At 38.1% G+C, this 14,424-nt stretch overlaps 1 pseudogene; it reads right to left on the bottom strand.

Moving 5' to 3' along the window:
• Positions 1 to 7,517: 7,517 nt before the first annotated feature.
• On the bottom strand, positions 7,518 to 8,491 carry LOC133045264 (olfactory receptor 5I1-like; annotated as a pseudogene).
• Between the last annotated feature and the right edge of the window lie 5,933 nt (positions 8,492 to 14,424).

Below are 14,424 nucleotides of genomic sequence, written 5' to 3'. Positions count from 1 at the left end.
TCACATGAGAATTAATTTGCAAGTTTTTATTTTTACTGTGGTAGTTGTATTATTTTTTAAACAAAATGAAACAGACCTTCAATTCATGTGTACACTTATCCAATGATAAAAGGAGTAAAAGAGTTTTTGTGAGCCAACAAGAAAATAAAATCATTAAGAAATTATACTGTGGTTATTAAGAAATTCAGGAAGATGGTTCCCAATCAGAGAAATCAATATTGCTTCTGGCAAGTAAATGCAGAGTTAATTGAGTAAGTAGGCATAAACGTTTCACTTACAAATACAATTCTTCTTTCTCAAAAAGTTATTTCCTCTTATATTATTTAAGATAGGACCTGGAAACCTACCTGAAATGAGGAGGCCTTGGGTAGCTAAATGCTAATAAGCAGAGGGTCTTTTATTTTACCAGGTATATGGGGACTTAATTCCTTGAGGTATTGCCCCTAGGTTTTGCTGTTAGCAAACATTTCATTAATTATGTTTCTGCTTCTGTGTATTCACCTGTGAAGTCAGAAACAACTTTGCAAAGGCTGAGTTTTGAAGCTTCACTATTGCTGCCAAATTGACCTATGGTAGAAGAAAATAGCAATTTGTTTGTAGGGTGTGCCTCACAGTTACCCTGAAACTATCTTCTCCTTGTCCAGTCAAAGAGGAAACCTAATGAAACTCAAAAAGTTTCTCCCTCCATCATTCTCAGCTCCTCTGGATTGGTCATTGTGTCTTTGAAACAGTCTCCTTCACTACATTATTTAGGACTATCGCTACACTTTGACCATCATTTCTTTTTTATTGAAATATGAGGCATACACCATAAAATTGATCTTTCTTATGTGAGTATGCAGTTCTTGTTTTTATTGCTTTTTACTATATTTTCAAGATTGTTCAATTATCTCCAGTATCCAAATCCAGAATATTTTCATCACTTCAATAAGAAACCCTCACCTGCAAAAAAAAAAAAAAAAAGAAAAAAAAAAAAAAAAAAAGAAACCCTCACCAGCTACCTGTCAGTTCTCCTTCTTAGCCCATAGCAACCACTAATTCTATGTGGTTTCCTATTATGGATGTCTCATACAAACAGAATCATGTGATACCTTTTTTTTTCTAATATGTTTTGTTCATTTGTTTATTTTATTTTCCTGTCAGCCTTCTTTCCTTGAAGATAATGTTTTCAAGTTGCATCCACATTGCTCTGCTTGTCAGTATTTTGTTTCATCATTTTGGGAAAATAATATTTCATTTTAAAGATACAATACACTTTGTTGATCCTCTCTTCAGTTAAATGACTGTCAGGTTTTTTCTACTTTTTATCTATTATGAATAATGATGCTATAACACTAGTAACTGCTACCTTTCAAGGTAGCTTTCATCACCACACATTGTCTTATTTTCATCCTACCACATTTCTTACAAGCATTTCATTGACTTTATGACTCCCTCACATTTCCTAAATAATGTATTTTCTTCTTTGTGAATTACATTTCATTTATATAAGAACATTTATATTATATTTAAGACCTCAGGAATAAAATCAATGATTTTTTTTCATTTCCTGCAATTTCTAGTGCAAAAATTTGAAAAGGTAATACTATCTAAATATTTACTTACTACTAAGTATAGTACCAATATTTCTATTAAAATGGAGGCTGAGGAACAAAAAATAAGAATGTAACCATGTTCAGAATTTTCTACCAATGAAGTTCATATATGCAAAGATGACTCATTTAAAATTTTTTACACAAATGATTTTTCTAAATAAACAGAGTTCATAATTTTTTTAAAAGTTATTTGTTTGCTACTATCCACTTTCATTCTATGAGACAGAAGTCTCAATATTACATCCTCCCAAATTCTCCCTTCTAGACAGCAACGGAACTCTTTCAGTCAGTCAGTTCAGTCACACAATCATGTTTGACTCTATGCTACTCCATGGACTGCAGCATGCCAAGCTTTTCTGTCCATCACCAACTCCAGGAGCTTGCTCAAACTCATGTCCATTGAGTCAGTGACTTTGGTGCCCAAGAAAATAAAGTCTGTCACTGTTTCCATTGATTCCCCATCTATTTGCCATGAAGTGACGGGGCCAGGTGACATCATCTACTCCATGGACATGAGTTTGAGTAAGTGCTGGGAGTTGGTGATGGGCAGGGAAGCCTGGCATCCTGCAGTCCATGGGATTGCAGAGTCGGACATGACTAAGCTTCTGAACTGAACTGAACTGACTTGGTAATGCCATCCAACCATCTCATTCTCTGTCATCCCCTTCTCCTCCAGCTTTCAATCATTCCCAGCACCAGGGTCTTTTCCAATGACAGTCATGGTCATTGGACACTCATTTTCCAATGAGTCATAGTCCTGGTATCTTTGGAAGTAGCCCAGTCATACCAGATATGAAGATCTTAGAGCAGACTTTGAGTATGAAGTCCCTTGGACTGCAATGAGAGCAAAGCAATCAATCCTAAAGGAAATCAGTCCTGAATATATATTGGAAGGACTGATGCTGAAGCTGAAACTCCAATACTTTGGCCACCTGGTGCAAAGAACTGACTCTTTAGAAAAGACCCTGATGCTGGGAAAGGTCGAATACAAGATGAGAAGTGGATAACAGAGGATGAGATTGGTTGGACAGTGACCCAATGGACATGAGTTTGAGCAAGCTCTGGGAGATAATGAAGGACAGGGAGGCCTGGCATGCTGCAGTCCATGGGGTAACAAAGGGTTGGAAATGACTAAGTGACTGAACAACAAATCCTTCATTATAAACATGTACTGTATCTTCTTTATCCATTCATCTGTTAACAGACATTTAGGATACTTCTGTGTCTTGGCTATTGTAAACAGCACTGCAGTGAACATTGGGGTATACATATCCTTTCAAACTACAGTTTTCTCTGAATATATGCCCTGGATTGGGATGGTTGGATCTTGTGCTAGTTCCATTTTTTTTTTTTTTTTTTTTAGTTTTTAAGGGACCTCCATACTGTCAAAACCATGATTGTTCTAAGAGTATCTGTATCAGTTCCAAAAATAACAAGCACATCATGGATTGATGATAATAAAATAATTATGTTTCTGGTTTTGGTTTATGTTATGTTCAGTATTTGGTGAGACATAAGCAGGTATTAATGAGCAGTTCTCTAGATGTGTATTTTTGTTTTGTCATAATATTAATTACCTTTTTGTGGGAATTGTCTCCTGCCAAAGAAAGAATCTCTTTACTCATTGAAGGGAAACATTTCTACAAACTTATTTAACACATGTATTTTTATCTCTTGAGTTACCATGTATCTCAGCTGGTAAAGAATACAGGTCTCGTAAAAAAAAAGAAAAAGAATACAGGTCTCCTGCAATACAGGAGACCCTGGTTCAATTCCTGTGCCAGGAAGATCCCTGGAGAATGGGTGGGCTACCCACTCAATATTCTTGTGCTTCCCTGGTGTCTCAGGTGGTAAAGACTCTATCTGCAATATGGGAGACCTGGGTTCGATCCCTGGGTTGGGAAGATTCCCCTGGAGAAAAGAACAGCTACTCACTCCAGTGAAATATAAAAAACTCTTTTTCTTTATAAAATGGAAATGAGATGAGTGATAATAAGTGCCGTGGGCTTCCTTTGTAGCTCAGTTGGTAAAGAATCTGCCTGCAATGAGGGAGACCTGGGTTTGATCCCTGGGTTTAGAATGAGCTCTTGAGAAGGAAATAGCTACCCACTCCAGTATTCTAGCCTGGAGAATTCCATGGACTGTATAGTTCAGGGGGTCACAAAGAGTCAGACACGACTGAGTGACTTTCACTTTCAGTTGTTTCTGAAATGTATAGACTTATCTCCATTGTGTTTGCATGCATTTATGTGTGTGTCACATGTTTACATGTGTGTGTGTCTTGGATAATATGTGAAAATTGGAATGTGAGTGATGTGTATATTTTTTAGACCTAAACAATATGACATATTGTTCACATGAAGTTCATTTTTTCACATGTTGTTATTTGTAAGATGGAATCTCAACTACCTTTGAAATAAAGCAACAAGAATCTTTTTTTTTTTTTTTCTTCATTTATCTTCATTAGTTGGAGGCCAATCACTCTACAATATTGTCATGGGTTTTGTCATAAATTGACACGAATCAGCCATGGATTTACATGTATTCCCCATCCCGATCCCCCCTTCCACCTCCCTCTCTACCTGATCCCTCTGAGTCTTCCCAGTGTACCAGGCCCGAGCACTTGTCTCATGCATCCAACCTGGGGTGGTGATCTGTTTCACTATAGATAATATACATGTTTCGATGCTGTTCTCTCGAAACATCCCACCCTCGCCTTCTCCCACAGAGTCCAAAAGTCTGTTCTGTACATCTGTGTCTCTTTTTCTGTTTTGCATATAGGGTTATCATTACCACTTTCTAAATTCCATATATATGTGTTAGTATGCTGTAACGTTCTTTATCTTTCTGGCTTACTTCACTCTGTATAATAGGCTCCAGTTTTATCCATCTCATTAGAACTGATTCAAATGAATTCTTTTTAACAGCTGAGTAATATTCCATGGTGTATGTGTACCTCAGCTTCCTCACCCATTCGTCTGTTGATGGGCATCTAGGTTGCTTCCATGTCCTGGCTATTATAAACAGTGCTTCGATGAACATTGGGGTGCATGTTTCTCTTTCAGATCTGGTTTCCTTGGTGTGTATGCCCAGAAATGGGATTGCTGGGTCATATGGCAGTTCTATTTCCAGTTTCTAAGAAATCTCCACACTGTTCTCCAGGGCAGCTATACTAGTTTGCAATCCCACCAACAGTGTAAGAAGGTTCCCTTTTCTCCACACCCTCTCCAGCATTTATTGCTTATAGAATTTTGGATAGCAGCCATCCTGACTGGCGTGTAATGGTACCTCATTGTGGTTTTGATTTGCATTTCTCTGATGATGAGTGATGTTGAGCATCTTTTCATGTGTTTGTTAGCCATCTGTGTGTCTTCTTTGGAGAAATGTCTGTTTAGTTCTTTGGCCCATTTTTTGATTGGGTCATTTATTTTTCTGGAATTGAGCTGCAGGAGTTGCTTGTATATTTTTGAGATTAGTCCTTGGTCTGTTGCTTCGTTTGGTATTATTATCTCCCAATCTGAGGTCTCTCTGCAACAAGAATCTTTAAACTAATGTTTATACTTGGTTGTTGTTGTTTAGTCACTAAGTCACGTTTAACACTTTAGCAACGCCCTGGACTGTAGCCCATTGGGCTCCTCTGTCCATGGGATACTGTATGGTTTGATACCATCTGATCATGGTCAACATGAAGAATAACAGAATACAGCCCAGTTATTTAACCTGTGCCATTTTGAGATAGTGTTTATATAGGGAAAGAAAACTGAAGCAGTATGAATAGAATATAAGCAGAGGGGAAAAATGTTTTGTTGATTATTAATTATTCCTTTTACATAATTTTATGGAATCATTTTTAATGTTTTGTATTCTTAGGTAATGTTATGTGTTATTATGTAATATAGATAAATGTTAGATTTATAGATGAAGAAAATATTTGCAAAACATTTTTGCAACAAAGAATTTGTAGCTAGACTATACAAAAATGTTTATAAATAATAAAAACACAATCCAGTTAAAAATAGGGACATGATTTGAACAGATATCTCACCGATAGATATATAAGTGGCAATTAAATAATGATATAATAATAAGGATGAAAATAATAATAAATAGCAAAAACATAAGTTATAGAAATATATTTTGCAATTATACATGTCCTTTTATGTCCAGGCTTCAAGTAAATGTTCACTGTGGTGCTTCCCAATGTCACGTCAGTTGACTGGCTATTGAAAACACAGGTTATACGCTCAGTAGCTCATTGTGTTTCTGAGATACCAGAGAAGGATGTTCCACACTTTCAGTAATACTTTCAGACATAAAAAATAAAAGATAGGGAGGAAAACAAATACTTTGCTTGCAATTAAACTTTAGTCTACAAGATGCCACCTAGAAAAAACTTTTCAAATTAATTTCGATTAGGTTGGATATAAAAGGTTCTTGACTTGTTATTGGACAGCACTTAAGAAAAGGTATTTGATTTTGTATTATTGCTTTCCTAGCACCCTGCCTCACACGATCTTGTTGCACTTTATGTATTTTAATTGATTAAAGAAATGTATGTATTTAAGATCTATCAGGTATTTAAAATGATTCAGCATGATTCTCAGCATTTAGTCAAACATACAACAGCCACTGATGTAGGTACTATACTCTCCTCACTTTACAGGTCAGACAATTGAGACAGAAAAATTAAGTAACTGATCAAAGCGCAGTTGACTAGTTGGGTACAAGAGATAGCACAGAAACCAAAGGAATCTGGCTTCCTCTCTAATCCAGTAATTTTGTAAATGCAATCTTCTTGAGGAGATATTCTACACATGAAAACACACACAGGCACAATCTCTGAGGTTCTTACTATATCTTTTCAGACAACCTAATACAATCTGTTCTAGTATTAACTCCCAGCTCCTAATGGTTGGACGTGATAGACTTTATTTTCTTGGGCTCCAAAATCACAGCATATGGTGACTGCAGCAATGAAATTAAAAGACACTTGCTCCATGGAAGAAAAGGTATGACAAACCTAGACAGCATACTAAAAAGCAGAGACATTACTTTGGCAACAAAGGTCCATCTGGTTAAAGCTATAGTTTTTCCAGTAGTCATGCACGGATGTGAAAGATGGACCACAAAGAAAGCTGAGTGCCAAAGAACTGATGCTTTTCAACTGTCACGTTGGATAAGACTCTTGAGAGTCCCTTGGCCCGCAGGAAGATAAAACCAGTTAACGATAAAGGAATACTCATTGGAAGGATTGATGCTGAAGCTGAAGCGCCAATACTTTGATCACCTGATGTGAAGAACTGACTCATTGGAAAAGACCCTGTAGCTGGGAAAGATTGAGGGCAGGAGGAGAAGGAGACGACAGAGGATGAGATGGTTGGATGGCATCGTCACCTCAATGGACATGAGTTTGAACAAGTTCCGGGAGTTGGTGGTGGACAGGGAAGCCTGGTGTGCTGCAGTCCATGGGGTTGCAAAGAGTCAGACACTACTGAGTGACTGAACTGAACTGAATAGTTGGAAAGTTATTCACCTATTACTTTGCAGTAATTCTGAAACTTTTAAATGTTTCCTTTATCTTGGGGCTATGAAATGTGTTTGGTTCTGTGAAAACAAGTGTTTGATAAAATGTTTGTGTGAGAAATTGTGTATATGCTGGCAAGGTTGTTGCAGGTTCTTAGTTACACTTTGTCCCAGGCATTGCAAGGGTAAAGAATCTGCCTGTTGATGCAGGATAAGCAAGAGATACAGGTCCCATCCCTGAGTGGGCAAGATTCCCTGGAGGAAGAAATGGCAACCCACTCCAGTATTCTTGTCTGGATAATTTCAAGGACAAAAGAGCCTGGCAGATTATAGTCCATGGGGTTGCAAAGAGCTGGACACGACTGAGCATACACACAGCTGGAGTTTGTAATTGGGGATTTAGATGAATCCTGGAAACTTATGTCTCAGGAGGAATTTATCTTTGGTTTTAAGACGTTTTTTAGCAGTGTCTTTTACGTCTTTGTTTCTCAAACTATAAATCAAGAGATTCAACACTGGGATGATGATGGTGTAGAACACTGAGATGATTTTATCAGTGTTGGGGGAATACAGGTAGCTGGGTCGTGAGCAAACAAAGAGCAGAGTCCCCTGGTAGACGGCCACGGATGTCAGGTGGGAAGCACAGGTAGAGAAGGTCTTCTTCCTTCTGGTGGAAGAACGGATCTTTAAGACTGAGAGGAGAAGGTAAAAGTAGGAGATGATGCTGACGATGAAGCAGATAATTTCCACTGAGCTGCCATATGTGGAGAGAGGCCACTCATTAAGTGACGCGTCTGTGCACGATAACTTAAGCAAGGGAGGCAGGTCACAGAAAAAAATGATTAATGATATTTTTATCACAGTATTTCAGAATAAATGCAAAGAATGTGTGCACCAGGGAACTCATATTGCCTCCAAAGTATGACAAGACGATCAACCATATACAGATGCCCCGAGACATCACAGCCATGTATAGTAAAGGGTTACAGATGGCGACATAGCGATCATATGCCATGGCAGCCAAGATAAAGGATTCAGTATCTGCGAAAGTGCAGAAGAAATAGAACTGCAGGGCACAGCCGTGATAGGAAATTGACTTGTTCTGAGAAAGGAAGTTGACAAGCATTTTGGGAACGAAGACAGAAGAATAGCAAAGGTCTACAAAGGATAAGTTACTAAGGAAAAAAATACATGGGTGTTTGAAGGTGCGGATCAACCCTGATTAGCATCATCAATCCAATGTTCTCCATTAAAATCATAGAGTACAAAGTCAGAAACAGGAGAAACAGGACAATCTGCAGTTCAGGGCAAGTTGCAAACCCTAACAGAATAAACTCAGTCACTGAGGTATAGTTCCCAACTATAAAGTCCATATCACGTGCTGTTTTCTTCTTATGAGAATTCTAACATCCTAAGATGCTATGTTGATGGAAAGAGAAAAAAATAGATATAATTATAAGGTTATTTTATTGTTTCAACAAACAAGCAATCAAGTCAAGAGTCCCAGATCAAATCTCCTTCCAAATACAAATTCTGAGAAACATATTTCAGAATTTAGTAGCTTTATCTGATGGTTGATAGTTTTATTGTATTTGTTTGATCAATAGCTAGTTCTTCCACTGGACAGACATGTGCAGATAACATCTCATATTGCTTACTTTTTTTTAATTCTCAAGTATAGGGCTATAGCTAGTATAGAGGATTAAATGAATAATGAAGTAATAAATGAAATGATGATAAGAGGAAAAATATATCTGTTATTAAAAGTGTGTTAACTTGAGTACATCTTGTAATGATAATTGTAGGAAAATGTACTCCTTTTGTCTAGTATTTAATAGATATTAATGTGTTGTACTAGAAAAGGCAGAGGAACCAGAAATCAAATTGCCAACATCTGCTTGATCATCAAAAAAGCAAGACAGTTCCAGAAAAACATCCACTTCTGCTTTATTGACTATGCCAAAGCCTTCAACTGTGTGGATCACAATAAACTGTGGAAAATTCCAAAAGAGATGGGAATACCAGATCACCTGACCTGCCTCTTGAGAAACCTGTATGCAGGTCAGGAAGCAACAGTTAGAACTGGACATGGAACAACAGACTGGTTCCCAATAGGAAAAGGAGTACATCAAGGCTGTATATTGTCACCCTGCTTATTTAACTTCTATGCAGAGTACATCATGAGAAACGCTGGCCTGGAAGAAGCACAAGCTGGAATCAAGATTGCTGGGAGAAATATCAATAACCTCAGATATGCAGATGACACCACCCTTATGGCAGAAAGTAAAGAACTAAAAAGCCTCTTGATGAAAGTGAAAGAGGAGGGTGAAAAAGTTGGCTTAAAGCTTAACATTCAGAAGAGTAAGATCATGGCATCTGGTCCCATCACTTCATGGGAAATAGATGGGGAGACAGTGGAAACAGTGTCAGACTGTAACTATATGGGCTCCAAAATCACTGCAGATGGTGACTGCAGCCATGAAATTAAAAGATGCTTACTCCTTGGAAGGAAAGTTATGACCAACCTAGATAGCATCTTAAAAGCAGAGACATTACTTTGCCAACAAAGGTCTATCTAGTCAAGACTATGTTTTTTCCAGTGGTCATGTATGGATGTGAGACTTGGACTATGAAGAAAGCTGAAAAATTGATGCTTTTGAACTGTGGTGTTGGAGAAGACTCTTGAGAGTCCCTTGGATTGCAAGGAGCTCCAACCAGTTCATCATAAAGGAGATCAGTCCTGGTTGTTCATTGGAAAGACTGATGCTGAAGCTGAAACTCCAATATTTTGGCCACCTGATGCAAAGAGTTGCCTCATTGGTAAGGACCCTGATGCTGGGAGGGATTGCGGGAAGGAGGAGAAGGGGACGACAGAGGATGAGATGGTTGGATGGCATCACCAACTTGATGGACATGGGTTTGAGTAAACTCTGGGAGTTGGTGATGGACAGGGAGGCCTGGCTTGCTGTGATTCACGGGGTCACAATGAGTCGGACAGGACTGAGTGCTGAACTGAACCTAACTGAACTGAATGTTTTGTACTCTTGACTGTGATTAGAGTGATGCAATGAAATATATTTTAGCTATTAAAAATAATAAAAGCAAAAATGATATTAGTGAAATGAAAGCAAATGTCAGTAAACGTCAGCTGAGAGCATGTTTTAGACAGGGATTTAAGGCAAGTCCTTAAATCCTGTCAAGATACTAAGTCAAGGAGTTTAAAGTAATTAACTGCTTTTCTTTTTGGCATTCTTTATCATTCTTGGCTTATAGTAAGCACAGCATAAATATTAGATGACTGAGTAAAGTGGGCAAAAAATTAGTATTAAGTTAACTTCTCATCTTTAAATATCACTCTGTATAGCCACCTCACTAATTATATATGTGACAAACACAAATAGCTTCATTTAATTTTTATCCTAGTATAATTCAGGATGTTGAGTCTAAGAATTTTGTCAATTTCTGATTCTGTAATCTTAAAATTTTTCTAGAAGCAAGGAGAATTTGAACATGACTTTGAAATATAAGACTTTTTATTGTAACCTTGAAGGATGACTTGGAAATCTATAAAACATGCAAGTGAAACCTCCAATGAGCTTTGAGTTTTGTTACTACTGCCACAGTTGGCTAGAACAAATGGTTGGGGTCATTCACTCACTTATATAAAACTATTGAGTTAGCTGCAGATCTAAGAACTCCATTGTTGTAATATCATTTAACCACTAAAAGTACGCTATAACATAGGCACAGAGAAGTCTAAGAGAATTAGAAGGGTTAGGACGCTGTCTTATATTCTTACCTCAAACAGTGTGAGTGAGATGCAGCGCCTTGTTAGGATAGTAGTTAATTTATACTTATTTTGCCTGTTTTGAAGGTAATCAGAGTGTTCAGGAATGATAAGACCTAAATCTAGAGTTAATAAGCATTTTATTAGAATCTCATATTAGCCACGTGGATTGTATGACCTTGCACAACTGTGTATGTGTGTGTGTGTGTGTGTGTGTGGGTGTGTATGAGAGAGAGAGAATCTGCTATACTTAATACATATACTCTATGTATATTGTATATACCATTATATATATTTAAAATTTTACTATAATAATGACAACAGTATTTCACGTGGCTTCTCTGCCAGGTTAAATTAGGAAAACCCTCTATCTATAGTTTCTTGCTGTCTCACTTTAGATAGACCGTCACATAATAGGTAAAGAGTGAAGATTAGTTTCAACTACTCCACTGCTGTCTGCTCAGAAGTAAAGAATCCATTTGCCAAAGCAGGAGATGCGGGTTCAATCCCTGATCTGGGAAGATCTTCTAGAGAAGGAAGTGGGAACCCACTCCAGTTTCCTTGCCTGGAGAATCTCAGGGACAGAGAAGCCTGATGGGCTACAGTCCACAGGGTCACAAAGAGTTGGACACGATTAATGACGAAACAACAACAGAGACAATCCCAGTGCTCTCGCTCATCCCTAGCTAATAGTCGGAACTATGTCACTAGGTTTTTTTAAATAATAGTTATCATTTATATAATGATCATGATGTGAAATGCAATATTCTTAACCCTTTACATATAATTCATTTAATTGTCCCACAAAAGTATACTAACAGAATTTCACAGCAGTTTCTGTCACTGTCATCTTTCTCTTACAGTTGACGGAGCTGAAGCAGAGAGCTGGAGAGCCAAGATGTGATGAAAATAGGATTGGAGCCCAGGCTGCTGCCTCCAAAACTTCAAGACAGATTGGCTGTGTAAGCTAGATTCTCATTATTGATTCTGTATGTTGCATGGGGACACTGAAGCTTAATGTTCTGAGTCACTCCACAAGTAGTTGACAGGTGTAATTCAAATTCATATATGTGTGAAGTCACAGTTCATGAGGATAGCCATGAAGGTGGTTAGAGATTTAACAGTGTGGCCTCTGTGAGACAGGCTGTGGTGCAGACTTGCTGAAGGCAGGGCAGAATGACTCAGTTATTTCCTGAAAACACAGTCCATTACTCTCAGGGACTCACAGTGAGCATCCCTTTCTTTTTCTTTTTCTTTTTTTTTCATTTATTTTTATTAGCTGGAGGCCAATCACTCTACAATATTGCAGTGGGTTTTGTCATACACTGACACGAATCAGCCATCGATTTACATGTATTCCCCATCCCGATCCCCTCTCCCACCTCCCTCTCTATCCGATCCCTCTGGGTCTTCCCAGCGCACCAGACCTGAGCACTTGTCTCATGCATCCAACCTGGGCTGGTGACCTGTTTCACCATAGATAATATACATGTTTCGATGCTGTTCTCTCGAAACATCCCACCCTCACCTTCTACCACAGAGGCCAAAAGTCTGTTCTGTACATCTGTGTCTCTTTTTCTGTTTTGCATATAGGGTTATCATTACCATCTTTCTAAATTCCATATCCCTTTCAATAGCCTAAGAATGGTTTCCCTGGTGGCTCAGCCCTTAAAGAACCTGCCCACAATGCAGGAGAATGCCTACAATTCAGGAGACCTGGGTTTGATCCCTGATCAGGAAGCTTCCCTGGTGAAAAAAAACAGCAACCCGTTCTAGTATTCTTACCTGGGAAATCTAATGGACAGAGGAGCTGGGGGGGGGGGGGGGCACAGTCCATGTGGTCGCAAAGAGTCGAATACGATTTAGTAACTAAATCACCTCTACCACCACCACCACCAGGCATGCAGAGAAACGTGAGTGAGAAGAGAAGCACGAGGGGGAAAGTCAGATGAGAGTGAATCTTGGGTTCTTGCTTTCAATGGGAATGACCAAAAAGATTCAATCAAACTGAAGTGATTCACTATCTTTTCTTTCATAAGTATATAGCAAAACAATGTTAGAACAGAAAATAAATTAATTGAAACTATCAGGTAGCCAATTATGTTTCAGTTTATTTCTGTTAACAAAAAAGCTTATTTAAACAAGGTGAGTGTTTCAGATCCCTATAGAAGCTATAGTAGAATGACACAGGTTGATTTGTTTGTGGGTAATATGCTAATGCACAAAATTTTGTAACTATTTTGACACGTCAGTGGTCTCAGATCCATAAAAGTCTGTTTTTACGTCAATAAAGCCAAAAGCCAATCTGGTAAACACAGAAGCGACTTACCAAAGAAGGAGACATTTTCCTATTACCTAGATGAATACTTTCACCAATACAACCAAGGACTTTTATATACATTCTCAAGTCATTAGGGACCTAATACCTGAAGATTCCAAACATGTTCATTTCCAAGATATCCCTAGGGAATAATTAGTAGGTTATTGTGAATTATTATTTTGAAACAACTTCATAATTATAATAACAATTCTGTTAGTGTTAGTTTGAAGAGGCAATTTTTACTCTCAGTAATATTGTGGTGGTTTTTTCCTGACACTTGAAATCCCACTAGAGTCCTACACTCCAATACTGTAGAGGTTCTTTCAAATAATTCATATATGTTAAAATGTAGCTCTCATTTAAATTATTTCAAAAACCACATGGAAGTTCCTAAAAATGTTACTTGATATCTTCAGCACTGAAATGTGATATTTTTTTATTGAACTGAAGGGTGAGACCAGCGAAGGCTACTATAGAACATGTTATCAGTAGGTGCTTCCTGAGAAGATGAAAGGACTTTAGTTTTAAAAATTATCTAGCTACCTATCTGGTTACGTTGGCTACGCAGGGTCTTCCTTGCTGTGCATGGGCTTTCTGTAGTTGCAGAGTGAGGGGCTACTTTCTGTTGTAGACCATGGGCTCTAGAACTTGGGCTCTAATATCACAGGCTCAGCAGTTGCGGTGCACGGCTTAGATGCCCTTTGGCCTGTGGCTATCTTCCTGGACCAGGGATTGACCCCATGTCCTCTGCCGTGGAAGGTAGACTCTTAAGCACTGGACCACTGGGAAGTCCCAGAAGGACTTTTAAATAATAGTCTTATGCCTGAGAGCATCAAAAGGAGGCAAAAGCATCCCAGTTAGTAAATACAGTTTTTCATCATCAACTTGATTGTTCTTATGTGCGTTTTGTATGACAGATTCACTAAAACAATGATATTTCAGCTGCTCTCAGAAAAAAAAAAAAAAAAACAAAACTTGCAGAACTTTTGTTAATTACACAGTACTAGAGTATCCAAACTGGAAATCTGCATGGCTACAAACACAGAGCTGTCTTCCCTTCACAGCATTTGCCAAATTTCAAATTGCTTGGAGTGGAGGGTTAAAGATATGTCAAAAACCTCTGAAATACAAGAGTAGACAATTCTATATTACTTTTGTGCTGAAGAGACTAAGAAAGCTCAAGTACTTATGTGAAAATC

Source organism: Dama dama, chromosome 23 (genome assembly GCF_033118175.1).
Source record: "Dama dama isolate Ldn47 chromosome 23, ASM3311817v1, whole genome shotgun sequence".
In the NCBI taxonomy this organism is placed as follows: Eukaryota; Metazoa; Chordata; class Mammalia; order Artiodactyla; family Cervidae; genus Dama; species Dama dama.
Note: the sequence above shows the minus strand (reverse complement) of the source record. Positions and strands in the feature narration are given on the sequence as shown.